This window comes from Cupressus sempervirens, chromosome 9, assembly GCF_028749045.1.
Source record: "Cupressus sempervirens isolate cs-2001-9-10 chromosome 9, ASM2874904v1, whole genome shotgun sequence".
Lineage (NCBI taxonomy): Eukaryota > Viridiplantae > Streptophyta > Pinopsida > Cupressales > Cupressaceae > Cupressus > Cupressus sempervirens.
The window spans coordinates 556,355,505-556,374,287 of NC_143126.1; positions in this window are offsets into that span (position 1 = coordinate 556,355,505).

Sequence of the window (18,783 nt, forward strand, 5' to 3'; positions counted from 1 at the left end):
TTAGTAGATTCCATATCCATAAACTTTGTAAAACTCAACTATCCCTTCCTTAACTCGACCTATCAAACTAGCTTTGAACTAAGAAAATATCTTTGAAATCTTCATCTCCACCACATCATAGAGATTTTCGATCATCCTAGGGTCCAATCTTCCAAGAGGCATCTTCAAATATTTGTACAAACCCTCTACAAAAAAATCTCCAACTAGATCCAATCTTCACTCAAAATGATCAACCTTCCATCTTTGAAACCATCTCTTTATATCAAAATCCATCTGTGAGTCCTCTACAATTTTAAACTAGAACCATGATTCTCTACATTGCAAAAAATATATCTAGGACCTCTAAAATAAATACCACCACAAGATTGAATTATGCTCTACAAGATCAACCTTCATTTTGATACCATCTGATGTAGTGCAAGGCATGAGAATCCTCAAAGGAGATGTCCTAGTCCCTAGAAAATAGCCATACAATGAAAGAGTAACAATAATATAGATATTTAGATCCAAAATAATGCCAATTCTCATAATATAATAATCAGATTTACATCCAACATGGCCAACTGTAAAGCCTTTCGGGTTACTGCCAAATGCATAAGCAATTATAATAGTAACTTTGCAAGACCTCATAAGATCTAGCCACTAGCTAGCCCAAAACTACAATTTAGTAGAAACCTCAAGAAGAATCTAAACTTGTTCTTGCAACCCACTAAGAAACCTCTTTGTTTCCCAAGCCCACACTTATCTACTATCTCTGCTACACTTGACTCCTTCTTAGCTACTCCATCTTCTCCATGTTGGATCCCATGCTGAATGAATAATGACAAGACAAGACTTTCTAATTATACCAAACCAAGCCACAAGTCAGCTTGGTGGCAAACATTAATTGACTTTTTCCCTTTTTTCTCCATTTTAATTTTTATTTTTTCTCCAATTTTCATCACTTTCTACTCCAATTTTTAATTTTTTTGGTATAATCATGCCCCCTTTTATTTTATGATGCAAGATGCTCTTGCATCAATTTTGATGTCATGGTCTATTCTAGTGATCCTATTTGGGGTCTTGTTTATTTTCCTTCAAAATCCCTAATTAGTGTTTGGAATCTCTATTGATGGTAATTTATAATATATCATATTAATAACTTAGGCCACATATATATATATATATATATATATATATATATATATATATATATATATATATATATATATATATATATATATATATATATATATATATATATATATATATATAAGCATACAAGTTGAATATATAATTTGACATACAAATATATGAACAAATATTTAATATATATAAATTATGTAGATGTTTTCTATTTATCTTATATGATTCAAAACCTTGTCTCTTTTTTATTTATAAGTAAATAGCCAAAGCCTTTTGAATTATATTAATAAAAATAAAATAATAAAACTTCATTCAAATAGGCACAAGAAGGAAAAAATGGAGAAGAAAACCTCCAACATAGCTCGGGACCGAAGTCATATACATGATTACAGATGTAAAAGTGGCATACCCTAGTTTCAAAATTTTGTGGCAGGCACTTTCTTCTATTTTACTTTTGACTGTTTCATGCATTTTTAACTTTCGTCTTTATTTTTTATTTATTTATTTATATATGGCCCCAATATTTGGGATCTATGAAAGACATTTTGTTACAGCATTCAGTCTACAAGGTGATAGGTCCTTTTATTAGGTTATACCTTGATGATTTCCATATCATTGTATTGACCTCTTTCTTGATAACTATTGGAAATGTAATGACAAATAGGTGACTGAGAGGGGAGGGGTGAATTGGGAACCACTTAAATTTTTCACTTAGAATACTATTTCTTTACTTCATTAGATTATCTAATCTATTGTCATGGATGAATGTAAAATGAAAAAAAAAAAATTATGTAGATGTTTTCTATTTATCTTATATGATTCAAAACCTTGTCTCTTTTTTATTTATCAGTAAATAGCCAAAGCCTTTTGAATTATATTAATAAAAATAAAATAATAAAACTTCATTCAAATAGGCACAAGAAGGAAAAAATGGAGAAGAAAACCTCCAACATAGCTCGGGACCGAAGTCATATACATGATTACAGATGTAAAAGTGGCATACCCTAGTTTCAAAATTTTGTGGCAGGCACTTTCTTCTATTTTACTTTTGACTATTTCATGCATTTTTAACTTTCGTCTTTATTTTTTATTTATTTATTTATATATGGCCCCAATATTTGGGATCTATGAAAGACATTTTGTTACAGCATTTAGTCTACAAGGTGATAGGTCCTTTAGTTAGGTTATACCTTGATGATTTCCATATCATTGTATTGACCTCTTTCTTGATAACTATTGGAAATGTAATGACAAATAGGTGACTAAGAGGGGAGGGGTGAATTTGGAAACACTTAAATTTTTCACTTAGAATACTATTTCTTTACTTCATTAGATTATCTAATCTATTGTCATGGATGAATGTAAAATGAAAAAAAAAAAAATAATACCATAAAACTATGGAAAAATATTTGGTAACCAAGAAACCCTCCAATGAGAAGTTAAAACTGGGGTGGGAATGTCACCCACAATGCTTCACTACTGTAGTAATAAAGCTGGCCTGGTAGAGATTATAATCAATCACTTTTGGTGTTCTACTCTTTAAGGAGTTTGAAGGACTACATTACATCCACCTTGTAAAATGATTTTACAATACAATGAAGTATGTACTCTATTAGGAGATTCAACAAAGGATTGTTAGGTCCACCTAGTTAGAAGATCTGATTGATGCACATGTTAGGATGAATTAGTAGGTTAATCTTTTCTTTGCAACTTTTTTTTTGAAAAATAGATCCTTTGAAAAGTATGATCACCTGACTATGATTGGCAAGTCTCTTCTTTTCCCTTTATAATACTAATCAATCTTCTCTTTCATATTCCTTATTCTCTTGAGTCTTTTTCACATATATTTAGACAGAGTAATTTTCCTTCCTAATATATCCATCAAATAATATCTCTATTCCAAGTCAACTTTAAACAAGAGATATCTTTCCAATGTTAGGAATAAGGTGTCTCAACCTTGTATAATTCCTATTCTTATTATTTGTTTTGTAAATTGTATTTCTTTCAAATAATGTTGATGTGTCAACATCTTGAATTGTGTGTAAGGAGATCATGACTAAAATGGTTATGACAGATTCCTATGACACGTAAGAGCTATGTTAGGAAGATTCAATGATAGGTGAAGACATGTGGCAACTAAGATATTTGAGTACTATACACTTTACCCCAATAGTGGGGAAAATTTTTTTGGGGTTCCTATTTTCTCGAAGAATGGTAAAACCCTAATACAGTTTACCTTTGGGAGTAGCGATGCAAAAAAGGCGTATTATTGGTACTATGAGTTGTTACTGGAGTCTTCTGTTGTCAATGTTGAACTTGCATTGCAAGTGTATTGTAACCTTCTATTGAAGATAATACATTGTTCAAGTTCTGAAGGGGTGGGGTTGTTTTACCGAAAGGTTTTTCCCCACCGGCAAATCCTTGTGTTATGTGTTCCTTTCTCTATCTATTTTCTGTATGCATGGTTGGCTGCAATATTACTGTCTACATGATATTAAATCTGTAAGTGTAGAAGATTTTAATAGGATTTGCATCATACTTTCCTTATGAGATTAGTGTAGGAAGTTGTTTCCGCACCTGAGTTTCCTTACAAGTGGTATCATAGCTTGATCAAATTTTGATCCTAGTTGTTGGGTAGGGTTTTTTGATCTAATCTCAAGTCAAGTGGGAGTCTTGTGCAGAGCATCCTAAATCTTATTTGCAGATTGAGATGGCAAGTTCATCATATGGAAGAATGGAGGTGGAGAAATTTAATGGCACTAACTTCAAGTTGTGGAAACTCAAGATGGAAGACATGTTGGAAGATCATGATCTATGGGAAGCGACTACAAGTGCTACAAGACCAGAAATTGTAGCTCAAGTAGATTGGGATATCAAAGACTGTAAAGCTAAGGGTCTCATAAGACTCTATTTAACCAATGCAGTTCTTCTGAATGCTCTAGATGAGAAAACCGCATATAGTTTGTGGGAGAGACTTGGGGCCGTGTATCAGGAAAAATCCTTGGTGAGCAAGTTGTTCCTGAGGAAGAAGTTGTATTCTCTGCAAATGGAGGAAGGTGGATCCTTAACAGATCATTTAAATGCATTTAATCTGTTGGCTGCACAGTTGACATCAGCTAGTGTCAAGTTAGAGGAGGAGGATTGTTGCTACACACTTTTGTGTTCTTTATTGGATTCATGGGACCATCTTGTGATGGCTCTCGGAAGCACATTAGTCACCTTCAAAATGGATGATGTGGTGTCTTCACTACTATCAGAGGAGATGCAGAGAAAGGCTTCTATTTTGGAAAAAGAAGCCCTTGATGTTCATGGGAGATCCACGGAAAGAGGAAAGAAAAATAACAATAAATATGACAATAAGGGTAGATCCAAATCCCATGGGAAGTCAAAGACTTCCAATAAGTCCAAGGAAAAATGTTGGAACTGTGATAAGACTAGGCACTTTTGTAAAGACTATAAAGAGCCTAAGAAGAAGAAGAAAGCCTCAAATTTTGGTTCTGAAAAATCTCAAGAAGATGGCGATGCATTCATCGTAGCTTTGGCAGCCCATGCATCTGATGATGTCTGGTTGGTTGACTCAGGTGCATCTTTTCACATGACCTCTCATCGAAATTAGTTCTCAATATATGAAGAGTTTGATGGTGGAAAGGTGTACTTGGGTGATGATTCTCACCTAAAGATAGTTGGATGCGGAAGGGTCACTATCAAATTTCTTGATGGACGAGTAAAGGGAATCAATGGAGTTATGCACATTCTAGGTTTTTCATGAAACCTATTATCTATAAGTATGCTGAATGATGTAGGTGTGCAAGTTTTTTTTTCTAAAGATGGATGTAAGATGATGAGAGGAGCTATGGTGCTTGCTAAGGGTACTAGGAGAGGTACTTTGTTTCAGCTTGATGCATACATTTCTTAGTGTAATAGCTCTTCTTTTAAAAGGAAGAGAGCAACTATCACTTCATCCCCACCATCTTAACGAGTAGTAAAGAAGACTGTAGTTAGTGGTTCTGATGGTAGTGCAACAAGTGTACCTAAGGGTGCAAACACTTTGGAAGGAAAGCTTCCTGCAGAAAAGACAATGTTGTGGCATATGAGATTCGGCCACATTGGTGAGAAGGGTCTCAGAACCCTAAAAAATAAAAATCTTGTTGAGGGGTTAAATGATTGCAATCTCGAGTTTGACTTTTGTGAAAACTGTGTATATGGTAAACAAAATCATGTTCAGTTTTACTCTAGTTCTCACAAATCTTCTGATATTTTGGATCTTATTCATTCTGATGTATTTGGTCCTATAAAAGTTCCTTCAATCTCCAAGTCTATATTTTTTGTATCTTTCATAGATGATTACAGTAGAAGGACATGGATTTATTTCCTTAAAAGTAAGACACAAGTCTTTATTCGATTCAAGGAATTTAAAGCCCTTGTTGAGAATCAAACTAGTAAGAAGATTAAGTGTGTGAGAACTGACAATGGTGGTGAGTTTTGCTCAGCAGAGTTTGAATAGTTCTATAAAGAACAAGGTATCGAGAGGCATAAGACAACTCCTTATACCCCAGAGCAAAATGGAGTTGCAGAGAGAATGAACAGGACACTGATGGAGAAGGCTAGGAGTATCCTTAGTGGAACTAGTTTAGAACAAAGGTTCTGGGCCAAAGCTGTGGCCACTGCTTGCTATCTAGTTAACAGATCTCCTACATCATCCCTTGTTGGTAAGACACCCATGGAGTTGTGGTCTGGTAAGAAGCCTTCAATTAGACATCTTCGTGTTTTTGGTTGTGAAGCTTATGCACATGTTCCAAAGGAGAAAAGATCTAAGTTGGAAAATAAAGCTATTAAATGTATTTTCATCAGATACATTGTTGGTGTGAAAGGATACAAGCTTTGGGATCCTGTGACTAGTAAGGTGTTGTATAGCAGAAATGTTATTTTTAGAGAGCTAACATCTTCCCCTATTGTGCTACAACCAGATGAAAAAGAAAAGGAAAAAGATGTTGTTTAGTTGCCTCCTACCCCTGAGAAGACTGAACAGAGAGACCATGTTGGGTCTAATGATGAGGAGAGCTCTAGCAACTCTAACAGTTCAGAAGAAGAGGAAGAACAACCTCAATCTCAGCCCTTGAGGAGATCCACAAGAGAAAGAAAGCAACCAAAAAGGTTTGGTTATTCTATGTTAGATTCCAGTTGTACTTTTTCTTTGATTACTAACATTGATGAGCCTAGATCTGTGAAAGAGGCTTTGGGCATGGAAGATGCAGGTTCCTGGATTGAGGCTATGGATGATGAGATGGCTTCATTAGAGAAAAAAAAAACATGGGACCTTGTACCTTTGCCTAAAGGGAGAAAATCTGTTGGCTGTAAATGAGTGTTCAAGAAGAAATTCTATGCAGATGGCAGTGTTGAAAGGTATAAAGCTAGATTGGTTGCAAAGGGGTATTCACAGGTAAAGGGAATAGATTATGGTGAAATATTCTCTCCTATTGCAAAGTTGACATAAATTAGATTTTTTTTATCTCTTGCTGCATCATATAATTTAGAGATAGAACAGATGGATGTGAAGATAGCTTTCCTTCATGGTGATTTGGAGGAAGAGATTTATATGTCATAGCCTGAGCACTACATTGTTAAAGGTAAAGAATCCTTTGTTTTCAGATTAAAGAAATCTCTATATGGTTTGAAGCAATCTCCTAGGATGTGGTACCTTAAGTTTGATGCCTTTGTGTTGTCAATTGGATTTGTAAGATCAAAATCAAATCATTGTGTTTATTTCAGAATTGAAAATGATCGCCTTCTTATTGTTGCATTATATGTTGATGATATGTTGTTGTTTGGGAAGGGTAAGGGTATGATTTCTGATTTTAAATCTCAGTTGCCAGCACAGTTTGAGATGAAATATCTTGGGGCAGCTAGGTACATCTTGGGTATGGAATTAGTAGAGACAGGTCTAACAAAAAACTTTGGTTGATTCAAAGTAAGTATGTGAAGTCTGTGTTGGACAGGTTTAGCATGACAGATTGTAGACCACTATGTGTTCCTATTTCTGTGGGAACAAAGTTATCTATAGATGATTGTCCAAAATCTCCTACTGAGGTGGAAGACATGAGTAGAGTACCTTATGCTAGTGCAGTTGGCAGTCTTATGTATGCTATGGTCTATACTAGACTAGACATTGCCCAAGCAGTGGGAGTCCTGAGTCGATTTATGGCTAATCCTAGATGGATACATTGGGATGCTATTAAGCAAGTATTTAGATAGTTGAGGGGTACATCAAATTACTCCATATGTTATCATGGTAACTCTTCTAGATCTCTGCATTTAATTTGTATTCATGGGTTTGTGGATTCAGATTGGGTAGGTGATATTGATCGCAGGAGATCCACCAGTGCTTATGTGTTCACTATGTTTGGTGGTGCCATCAGTTGGATGAACAAGCGACAACCTATGGTTGCTTTGTCCACTACAAAAGCTGAGTACATGGCTGCTACTCATGCTTGTAAGGAAGAAATTTGGCTTAAGAGATTGTGTTCTGATGTTGGTGTTGATGCAAAACAGATTGCTATCTGGTGTTACAGTTAGAGTGCTATTTTCCTTGCAAAGAATCCAACTTTCCATGCCAGAACGAAGCACATTGATGTGCAATATCACTTTGTGAGAGATATGGTGGAAGATGGAAAGGTAAATTTGGAAAAGGTAGATACTATGAAGAATGTTGCAGATGCATTAACGAAACCAATGAGCACTAATAAGTTCAGATGGTGTTCGGAGTCTATGGGCCTTTTGGCTTATAGTGGTTAGTTCCTATTATGTTCCTGTTGCTCTTACAAGGTGTTCAACAAGTGGGAGAATGTTAGGAATAAGGTGTCTCAACCTTGTATAATTCCTATTCTTATTATTTGTTTTGTAAATTGTATTTCTTGCAAATAATGTTGATGTGTCAACATCTTGAATTGTGTGTAACGAGATCATGACTAAAATGGTTATGATGGATTCCTATGACACGTAAGAGCTATGTTAGGAAGATTCAATGATAGGTGAAGACATGTGGCAACTAAGATATTTGAGTACTGTACACTTTACCCCAATAGTGGGGTTCGGGGCATCACCCCAAAATTTTTTTGGGGGTTCCTATTTTCTTAGAGAATGGTAAAACCCTAAAACAGTTTACCTTTGGGAGTAGCCCTAAAGTGAAGTGCATGATATAAGCATTTTTAGGGTTACAAAGAGTAGCAATGCAAAAAAGGTGTATTGTTGGTACTGCGAGTTGTTACTGGAGTCTTCTGTTGTCAATGTTGAACTTGCATTGCAAGTGTATTGTAACATTCTGTTGAAGATAATACATTGTGCAGGTTCTGAAGGGGTGGGGTTGTTTTACCGAAAGGATTTTCCCCACCAGCAAATCCTTGTGTTATGTGTTCCTTTCTCTATCTATTTTCTATATGCATGGTTGGTTGCAATATTATTGTCTACATGATATTGAATCTGTAAGTGTAGAAGATTTTAATAGGATTTGCATCATACTTTCCTTATGAGATTAGTGTAGGAAGCTGTTTCTGCACCTGAGTTTCCTTACATCCAATAGCCACGGTATACCTTCAAGGTTGCAAAATGTTGATGCTTAAGCCATACTATGCACTTTTGTGTTTTTCTGATGCTTGGGAAATAAGGTGAGCTTAGGTGATATTATGGAACTTGGGTAACATCAGATGCTCATCGAACACTCTAGCATTTGGGTGACACTAAATCATATCTAACTTGAACTGGTTGCTTAGTTCATACTAATAACTCAGTGAATACTGTAAACTTGGTTCAGACTAAGAACTTGGTTTATACTATGAGCTCAATTTACACTGGATATCCTTGATCTTCTAGGGCTACACTAGAACATATTGGCTAAGTGAAAGCTTGGTTTTAGTATTAACCAACCTTCTTGGATGACTTAAGTGTTTTTTCACTAATTTACAATATGTCTTACCATAGGGTCAACAATCTTCGCCTTTGGCATTAGTGACAACTTCTATAGATCTATCAATAATCTAGAATTTCTTAATCAAATATTTCTATCAAACTCCCCCTTTCCATATGCTTGGTTCTAGAACTTGGTTTCAACTGAAAACTATAGCTTAGTGACAACTAAATTGATTTTGATTTTTCAAAATTGTTTTTTATTTTCTTTATACATTTTCTCTTATAGATTTCCTCTATTCTATGCAACTCTCCTTTGTATATATTCCCCCCTATACACATAATTGCTCCTTTTGTACATATTTGCCCCTTGTTTTTGTTACAAATGCCATATTTTATAGGGTTATAGCAAAATAAGTGAGGAAATCATGATGCACCTTAAAAATTAAAGACATACTTTTATCTCAAATTTCTTTTAATACCTTCAAAATGTGCAGTTCAATCTAAAGTTCAAATGATAACTCCATCATGAGATCTACAAATGAAAACCTTGTGCCATGAACTAGTGTCTTTGTATGTGCAAGATGTTTCTACATCACATCCATGTGAGGAAGTATCATAATTTGAATATATGATACTACTATCCTAATTTTTGCATCTTCCCTCAATAATTCAACCTTTAAATCTATCAAAAATCTAATCTTCACAAAATGATTGGAGCTAAAACTTGGGTCAAACACTAACTGACTAGCACTATTCTTTAAGTCTTCATCAATATTAGGTTGTTTTTCCTTTATTTCTTCGGTTAAAATTAAAGTATCACATAATTTTGTAAATAAGTAAACAATATTATTTACAACTCCCTCTAGTGTACTAATGAGAGTGGAAAATTTCACTTGATCAATGGCCATCTTCTTTGCTACATTTTCTTAAACTTTATTTTCAAAATTTCTTTCTTCCCTTTCCAGAAGTTTATCCTAGCCATCTATATCCTTATTGAATTTATGTAAAATATGAATTAATTTCTCAATAATGGGGGCCTTATTATTTACCTCAATTTGTATCATTTCCAAAAATATGTCCTTGATGTCTTCAAGAACCTTTTCTTTGTCTCTTTTTACCTTATGTTTCATCTGTTGTGCTCTTTTCTTCCACAGTTCACTCAAAATTTCCAACTATTCAACAGAGAGATTGGATTGATTCTAATTTGGGATCACAATCTTTGTATCTAGGTCAATCTCTTCATAAATATTTTCCTTTTTCTTTCCCTTAGCACTTGGAGAAATTATGATTTCTTTTCCTTTATCTTCATCCTTCCTCTCTTCTCCACTCGATATACTCTTGGCTTCTTCTTTGCTTCTTTTTTCAACTGTTTCCTCATCCTTTTCTAATTTTTTCTTAGTTAAGCATAGCCTAGAGGTAGTTAGAGTCTAATTGTTGGTTGCTACTTGGGTGGATGGAAGACTTTCTTTCTCCTCTTTCTTCTGTGTACTTGACGAAGCAATGGCTTGGATTAAAGTAATGGGTAGAGGGGCAATTACTAAAGCTACCATCTTTTCTATATCTACTTCTTCTATAGTTTGTACATCTAGTTCTTATCTGTATCTACTTTATTCTCTTCCTCAAAAATGGTTTTCCACAATTTTTTTGTGGACTGAACAACCTCTTCTATATTATTGGATAAATTGTAAAATACTTTGAATCTAGGAGTCTTCCTATTTTCATGGATGGTCATGGCCTCCTTGATTTATTCATTGATAAAGTGTGACATGATATTTTTCAATGTTTGTTCTTTGATGTCCCTCTTTGTTTTCACAACATTGGTCCATCTTTGTGTTACTATCTTGAGTAGGACTTCTGTAGCTTGGCTTTTTAGCTGATTTAGATCATACTTCCATCTAGCCATTTTTTCAACCAAAGCATCCTCTATCTATTGTTGCTCTTTCTTTCTCTTGGATTCATATTTGATGCACTTGAAACTAGCCATGCCACTTCCTTTTTTCAATCTCTTCAATTAGTGCTCAAAGGATAGTGGGGGCTTCTTTAGATGAATAATAGGAGTGTTTTCTTATTCCTCTTCATCATCACCCTAAAGCTTCAATTTTCTCATTGACTTCCTTGCAATGGTGATCCTAGGGGTAGCTACCTTCTTAGGTGTAGCTTTCTTAGGTGTAGACTTGATTAATTTCCCCTTCTTCTTTGGAGTTTTTTCTTCCTCTTCCTCCTCCTCTCATTCTTCAGGTTCTTTTTCCCTTTCTGAGCATAAGAGGGTCATCCTTCTTGTCTAATTTCTTCTTGATGTTTTTCATTCTCTTCTTTCCTCTCTTCAAAATTTGCAGAATCTCTATTTCTAAAGATATTCTTGTTTTCACCTCCTCATAGGTGCCAAAATATGCAGAGGGGAAATTGTTGTCTTACAGGACTAAGGCTTGGTAAGAAGTCTCATATCCCCTATGTCTCCGAGTTTCTCATCCTTAGATTGTGGCTTAATCGGGTGCATAAGTATAGCTTACACTAGGTCACAATTTTCTTACATATATTGAAATGTAATGGGTTAGGCTCCAAGTGTTGAACCTAATTGCTCTGATACCAGAATGTCATGCCCTAAATTTTAACAGAAGAACACAACCAATTTTTTTAATTTTTTTTAAAAGATACATTAACGTTTATTGTTTAGTTGAATGATTTGGTGTACACTATTAAATTGATAACATTATTGTTATTAAATTTACTATATTCACAACTAATGCTAATAATAAGTAGATCAAATTATTATCTGACCCTCTACTTCCATTATTCCCATATCAATAGTGGCTAAGATTGATAATAACCAGATGAAAATTTATCATAACAAGTTTAATGTTAAATGTCCTATTTGTGTATCCCACCTATACTACCCCTAACATCTAATCTTTAAATAATATATATTATAAATACCTATTACATTCTCAAATATTTATAATCACTTATTACTACAATTAGATATCTTAAAATTAATTACATATTAATATTACCATTAAATCAAATAGATATGATAATTAACTTATAAACAAAATTCACTATAATCATAACTTGCAAATTTATAAATCAATAAATTCATGAATCAATAATAGAATCAAAAGGAGAGAAAATGAATTATTCAACCCTTTTATATAAATATATATATATATATATATAAAAGAAAATCACTCCAACCTTTCAAGTCCCATTCCCATTTTTTTTAAAGTTGTCACCAAATCCATACTCTAAATAAAAAAACAAAATAATCTAAACCTATATTATACAAATCCAATAATCTAATTATGTTCAAAATAAACTATGACAATTTATACAACCCTATAATCATACCGTCCTACCCCTCTAACTATTCACCAATGCTAACTATGCACTACACCTAAAAACCAACTACCCTATACTTCCTCTTAATACTCCCTATTTCCTTACCATATGTCGACTAATCATACTTAACCTAAATTCCTCTTTCTACAAGGAATTTGCGAGGGTCTAAGTGCCTATACCTAGGTTTGGATACCAAGACAAGTGGGCATAATCCTAGGCAAGCGACCATATTCCCAAGAAATGTTTGCTTTAAAAGAAAACATTACAAACTTGACTTTATCCCAAAAAAACATGCTAGAATGGTACTTGCTGACTTGGGTCAGAATATGGCAGCCCATGTCCCATCCTTGATACGTGCTTCTCATCTCTTGATCCAAGGAAGATAGATGTGGGTGAGGGCTGTTATGTAAAAGATTGCTATTTTTTAATTTTTTTTGTCATTAAAGTAGGTTGACTATTTTGATATACTTACCTTCTTTTATGCATTAAAAGCCATCTGAATGTGAAAACTGCCAGGAAAGGGGAAAAGAAAATGATGGGTCTTTACTTTCCCATAATTATATTAAGTGTTTGTTTTTTAAAAAACAAATTGATGGTCCCCCTATGACATAATTAATGTCTTATCTTCTACAGGGAATGGGGGGTGCTATGATTCTATTATTTTATTTTTAAAATTTAACTTGTCATAATAGTTTGCTTGGTCATCCATCTACCTTTAAAGGATTATATATATATATATATATATATATATATATATATATATATATATATATATATATATATATATATATATATATATATAGTTATTATTTTGTTAATTGATCTACTTTACATGTAGCAGCTATTATGATAAGATGGAATAGCTAGGTACCTAGGTGATTTTAGCATGGTTTCTCTAAGTCTGACAAATTAGATGCATGAAAATGATTTATCAATACTATATTAGCTATGTTGAAGATTAATATTATTTTATTCAAGACTTTTTTTTAAAATTGGATTGTAATCAAAGGAGTATTTTCTTAAGTTTGCCCATACATTTTCCAGAATGTAAACATACACCTACAGGTTCCATTTAAACTTTTCTATTCAACTAGCTTCTTCCATGCATTCTCAATAACTGTTAAAAATTGAATTAGTGTTGGTTTATAAAGGCACCATACATTAACATTTCCTAATCTAATAAATAATCTTTCATAAATCAAACCATCATATTTCTAATGAAATCATATTTCAGAATGGATCTCTAGAATTTTATTGTATCAAATAATCAAATACTTCATGTCATCAATCTCCATGAAATTAAGCTATCTTCAAAAACTATTACTACCAATTGCAACTTTATAACTACTATTTCAACACTAGACTTCAAGCAACTAGAGTATTCTCATGCAGGATTTAATTGGAACTCAACTAATATGCTATAGAACTTGAGATGATAATAACATTTGACAAGGATAATCTTCCTATCAATATATCTCTTCTATGATATCAAATTTCTTTTGCATTCCACTCAAGAGCATCAAGTATTTTGAATCCCTGATTGGTATTACTATATGATAAAACAATAGTATCATTACAATGAATTTATCTTTAGTGATACTCTCATGATACACAAAAGGTGGTGAAATCAGTATATCATAATATAAACAATGGAAAATACTTTTGCTACACACAAGCACTCACAACCTTTCCATTGACAATCAAACTAAGACAGTAGCTTTCTCTTACAACACATTTAGGCTCACATAATAAGATGGAGTTTTCTCTCTATCTCATCCCAATGAAATATTGCCTTCTCTTCCGATGCACATGGAAGATAACAAGGACTCCAAGTTTCCAAGATCTTTCTCTAAGAACCTACAAATGCATCACAACAAAACAACATGGACCATGGGTGCTTTCCACCCAACCATAGGCCTCAAAGAGACCACCCCCATGCTAGGGGAACAAGGCTCAAACCAAGATTCACATACACACTTGTAAGAAACATATACACCACATAACAAAACTTCAACAAATCCCATCCCAAGGATATTTCGAAAAGGCTCACCATTGGAACCTTGAACATAGGGTGAAGGTGGAAACACAAGGAGGTTTACCATTTCATATCATATCTGCCATAAAAATCATGCCCTTTCGGGACTTCATAAACATCTTCCACCACACACACTACCAACACAACATCGTCCACCACACACAACCAATAGCTTTAGCTTCCTACAAACCCATACTTTAGTTACTTCCTTCCTCACCATTTTTTTTTTTTTTTCTTATCCTCCCCCAAGGCAAAATATGAATATGACAATGGCATACAATGGAGCCCACAGTCCAAGGTCCTCAACTATGCAATCCAACTACTGCCCATTCACCCTGGACTTATCTTCCCTTTCCACAAGGATGAGTGTAAGTCCCACACCCATAACAACACTCAAGCACAACCAAGAAAACAAAACCAAGTCAAAATAAAACAAGAAATTTTCAAGAGCACATCACATTATCACAACACAATATCAAAACCCATAATACAACAAGGAAATAGAGGAAATCCAAACCTCTTACTCACAATACTCCACACAATACAACAAGATGCACAATGGTGTCACACTATTCTACATGGAATGCACACCATTCAAACACTCACATGAATGCTACTCCACAATGCAATGCAATGCATGCTCCATTGATAAACTCCACACTTGCAAATTTTCTTAACCATGCTAAAAGAAAGAAATGGAAAAGAAGCAAGTTTGAGATACCAACCTTGGTCCAAGCTAGGGTAAGGATAGTTGCAGTAGAGCTCCACTCCCTCTCCCTCCAAAACCTAACTGTCTCTAAAATTAGAGAGTGGGTAGACACCCCACAAGTTGGGCCAAGACCCCCTCATAAGGCCTCCCTCTTCTCCTCTAACCTTTCTATTTGACTTAGTGGGAACATAGATATGACAACCTCAAAATTCGAATTGATGGAAGAATGCATGGGTAAATGGGCCCTCTAGGTTGTCTAGGCACTCACATGATCAAAATTAGGCCTCTAACTTGTTGTACTATCATATGGATAACTTAATCTCACATAAAAGACACTTTGGGACCACCTAATGACCCCTAAAAACCCTAGCCAAGTCCAAATTCGAATTTCCTTTGATTGAGACTCCTCATGGCATTTTTCTATGTGAGGTTAGCTTAGGTTCTTCATCGGGGTTAGGTTTAGGTTAGGTTACTTCTTGACAAACCCTGAATGACATGGCATCTACACATGGACAACACAAGTGTCAAGTGACACACACAAAATATCACATTATATTAAAAATGACTTTTTTTACAATAATACATGAACTAGGCTACTACGCACACATACAATTCGCATATACGAAATAAAACACATTACAATGAGGTTTGAATCTTTTCCACTGATCCAACCTTGGCTATGTCATGTTTGTAGTAATTTGAACCTTAATTCCCCTTTAAACCCATGGTCAAATTCCTGCACACTAAACTCAAGTGTCAGTAGTCCATGAAAACCATATAAGCATATGTAAAATAAATCATTATCTCATTCAACATTAGGCTTGCATATATTTCATCATCTCAAATTAACTTTCCCTTTCTTAATCATTTTGAATATAACCTTCAAAATATTAAAATATCAAACTTACATATGACATTCAACATTTGAGTTCCATACTTCATTCCTTTTAATTAAATTACTTCTTCTAATAATTTCCATGTAAAATGCTCAAAATACTATAACATCAAACTTTACTTATCAACATAACATGGTCAATTTAATATTTTGAATAACTTCATAGTCTATTTTTATCATTGTAACAAGATGTTGAATCCACAACTATTGAATCCCTAGGTATGTGGGTTAGGTCTCAATGCATAACATAATTTATCTTTTAGCTCTAATTTCCACTTCAACATTACCTTCTTACATTACAAGTATTTCTACCATTCAATTTCTATTAAAGAAATGTCAATGGCTTAAAACATGAATAGAATCATTAAATGCATCAATTAGGTCATAATGTGCAGAAGTAATTGCGAATCATCTAAATGCAGATATTAAAATGACATAACCTTTCAATCTCAAAATTGTATCAAAACATAGGATTAAAATCACCATAATGCAATTATCTCATTGGTACTATGACGGATCGGGTGAGGCCTCACACTCAAGAAGAACAAGATTCAAGTGCTAGGTACTTCTAAGGATTCAACTCCAACCTCTTAAAAGGGAAAAGGGAAAGCACTTACGGCAAACACAAGTTCTTCTTCGGAATCAATACTTGACTCAAGTGCCTCCTATCATATGGGTTCTACAAAGAGAGACTTTTCTTCATTGAAGCAATCAAAGGTACCACACATCTTCATGGGAGATGATACTAAAATGGAAGTTGAAGGAAAGTGACATATGGAAATGAACAATGGGGAATTCAAAGATGTTCTCTATGTTCCGAACCTTAGCTCCAATCTCCTCTCAGTTTACCAAATCACTCACCTTGGAGATGGTCATAAGGTTGAGTTCCATATAGATTTAGTGATGGTGCATAGTCTAAGAGATGATTCATTGGTTATAGTGGGGAAAGTCAATGATTACAAGAAGCTTTATTCCTTCTCCCACTTTGTGCCTAAGTCTCCTTCTCAAGCCTTGTTGAATCACTCTACTTTACACATAAACTTATGGCATGAGCAGTTTGGTCATCTTGCCTTCCATCATCTTCAACAAATTTTCTCAAAACACATGGTCAAAGGTCTACCTAACATCAACTTTCCTAAGGGTGAGTGTTCATCATGTTCAGTGGATATGCATCTCAAGGAGCAGTATGATAAACAAAAGTCTTCTAGAGCACTAGTAGTTCTCCAGTTCATTCACATGGTTTTAGTAGGAACCTTTGCAGTGACTTTAGTTAGCCAAGGCTGCTACATCCCTACTTTTGTTGATGACTTTTCACAATTCACATGGGTCTACTTCCTTCATCACAAGAATGAATTGGTTGATAAGCTTCGAGCCTTCAAGACTCATGTTGAACACAAATCTAGGAAAGCCATCAAGGTTCTATGGGTGGACAATGAGAACATATATGTGGACAGAGGACTTAGCGACTTTTGAAAACATGAGGGGATTCATTTTTAAAATCCACCAAAATTTAGTCTACACAAGACAGATGTTGTAGCATTGAGTATTAGGACTCTCAAATCCATGGCAAGTTGCATAATACAAGCTAAGTCTCTTGATCCAACACTTGAAGTTGAAGCCATTAGCAATGTTACTCACATACTTAATAGGTCTCCTCTTAATGCCTTAGATGGTAAGACTCCTTTTGAGGCACGGTGCAGTAGAAAACCAGTTGTGAGTCACTTTAGAATCTTTAGTTGTCCAACATGGGCAAACCTATCTTCCAGGGGATGCAAGGCACCAACACCTAGGCCTTGTAATTTCATTGGGTATGAAGACAATGCAAAGGCTTATAGAGTTATGGATCCAGAGACACATGAGATCTTTGTAGAGAAGGATGTACACTTTGAGGAAAGTTCACCCATCTTATCCTCTACTCCTCTTTATACATCATACATAGTGGAAATTGATAGTGACACCAGTGATAGTGCTTCAACAGATTCAAACATGTGGGGTTCTATTAATAGTTGCAGTAAGAGGTCACATTATCAGTCTAGTCCACATGCTTATATTGCCACAGTGAAAGGTCCAACATAGCATGGTACATGTTGTCTTCTAGCTCCAACTTCAATTGATGACTTCTTGGTAAGCATTACAAGTTCATTCATGGAGTCACATACCTTTGAACTTAGAAGACAACCTTGATGATTTGCATCTTATCATTGATGACGGTGATCCTTCTATAGTTGTTGCAAGGGCTCACTCTAACCCTCATGTCCACTTTGTACATGATCAATCTTCATAGGTTGGTGTGATTGTGGATTTTTATGAACAACAGTTGTCAGAGGTCTCTTTGCCAATTGAGGAGATAGATGGTTCATTAGAATAGGTTCAACAGACATCCTTGCCAGATCTACATTCATTATTTTTAGCATAGTTGGAAGGGGTGAGCACTAGCATCACCACAAGGATACTTGTGTAGGTTTTAGGGCCACCATACATCTTCAAAATTGCACTTTTTCCATTGTTTCTTCCAAAGGGGAGGAACAGTATTCAACATTCTTGGACCAGCTACTCCCTTAGAGTGGCTTTCACTGACAAGAATTCTTCATTTGGGGGGGGAAGGTGGGGGGACTACCTTGTCTCTCTTCCTTTTCTTTCTTATGGTGGGGACTTTTTCCTCTTATGAGGTCTTTTTTTTCTCCTTCTTCACTATTGTATATACTAGATGTATGTTGTAATGGGGGGAGTCTTGATTACTCCATCCATCCATGCATCCCTATTCATCTCTCTTTTTTGGGG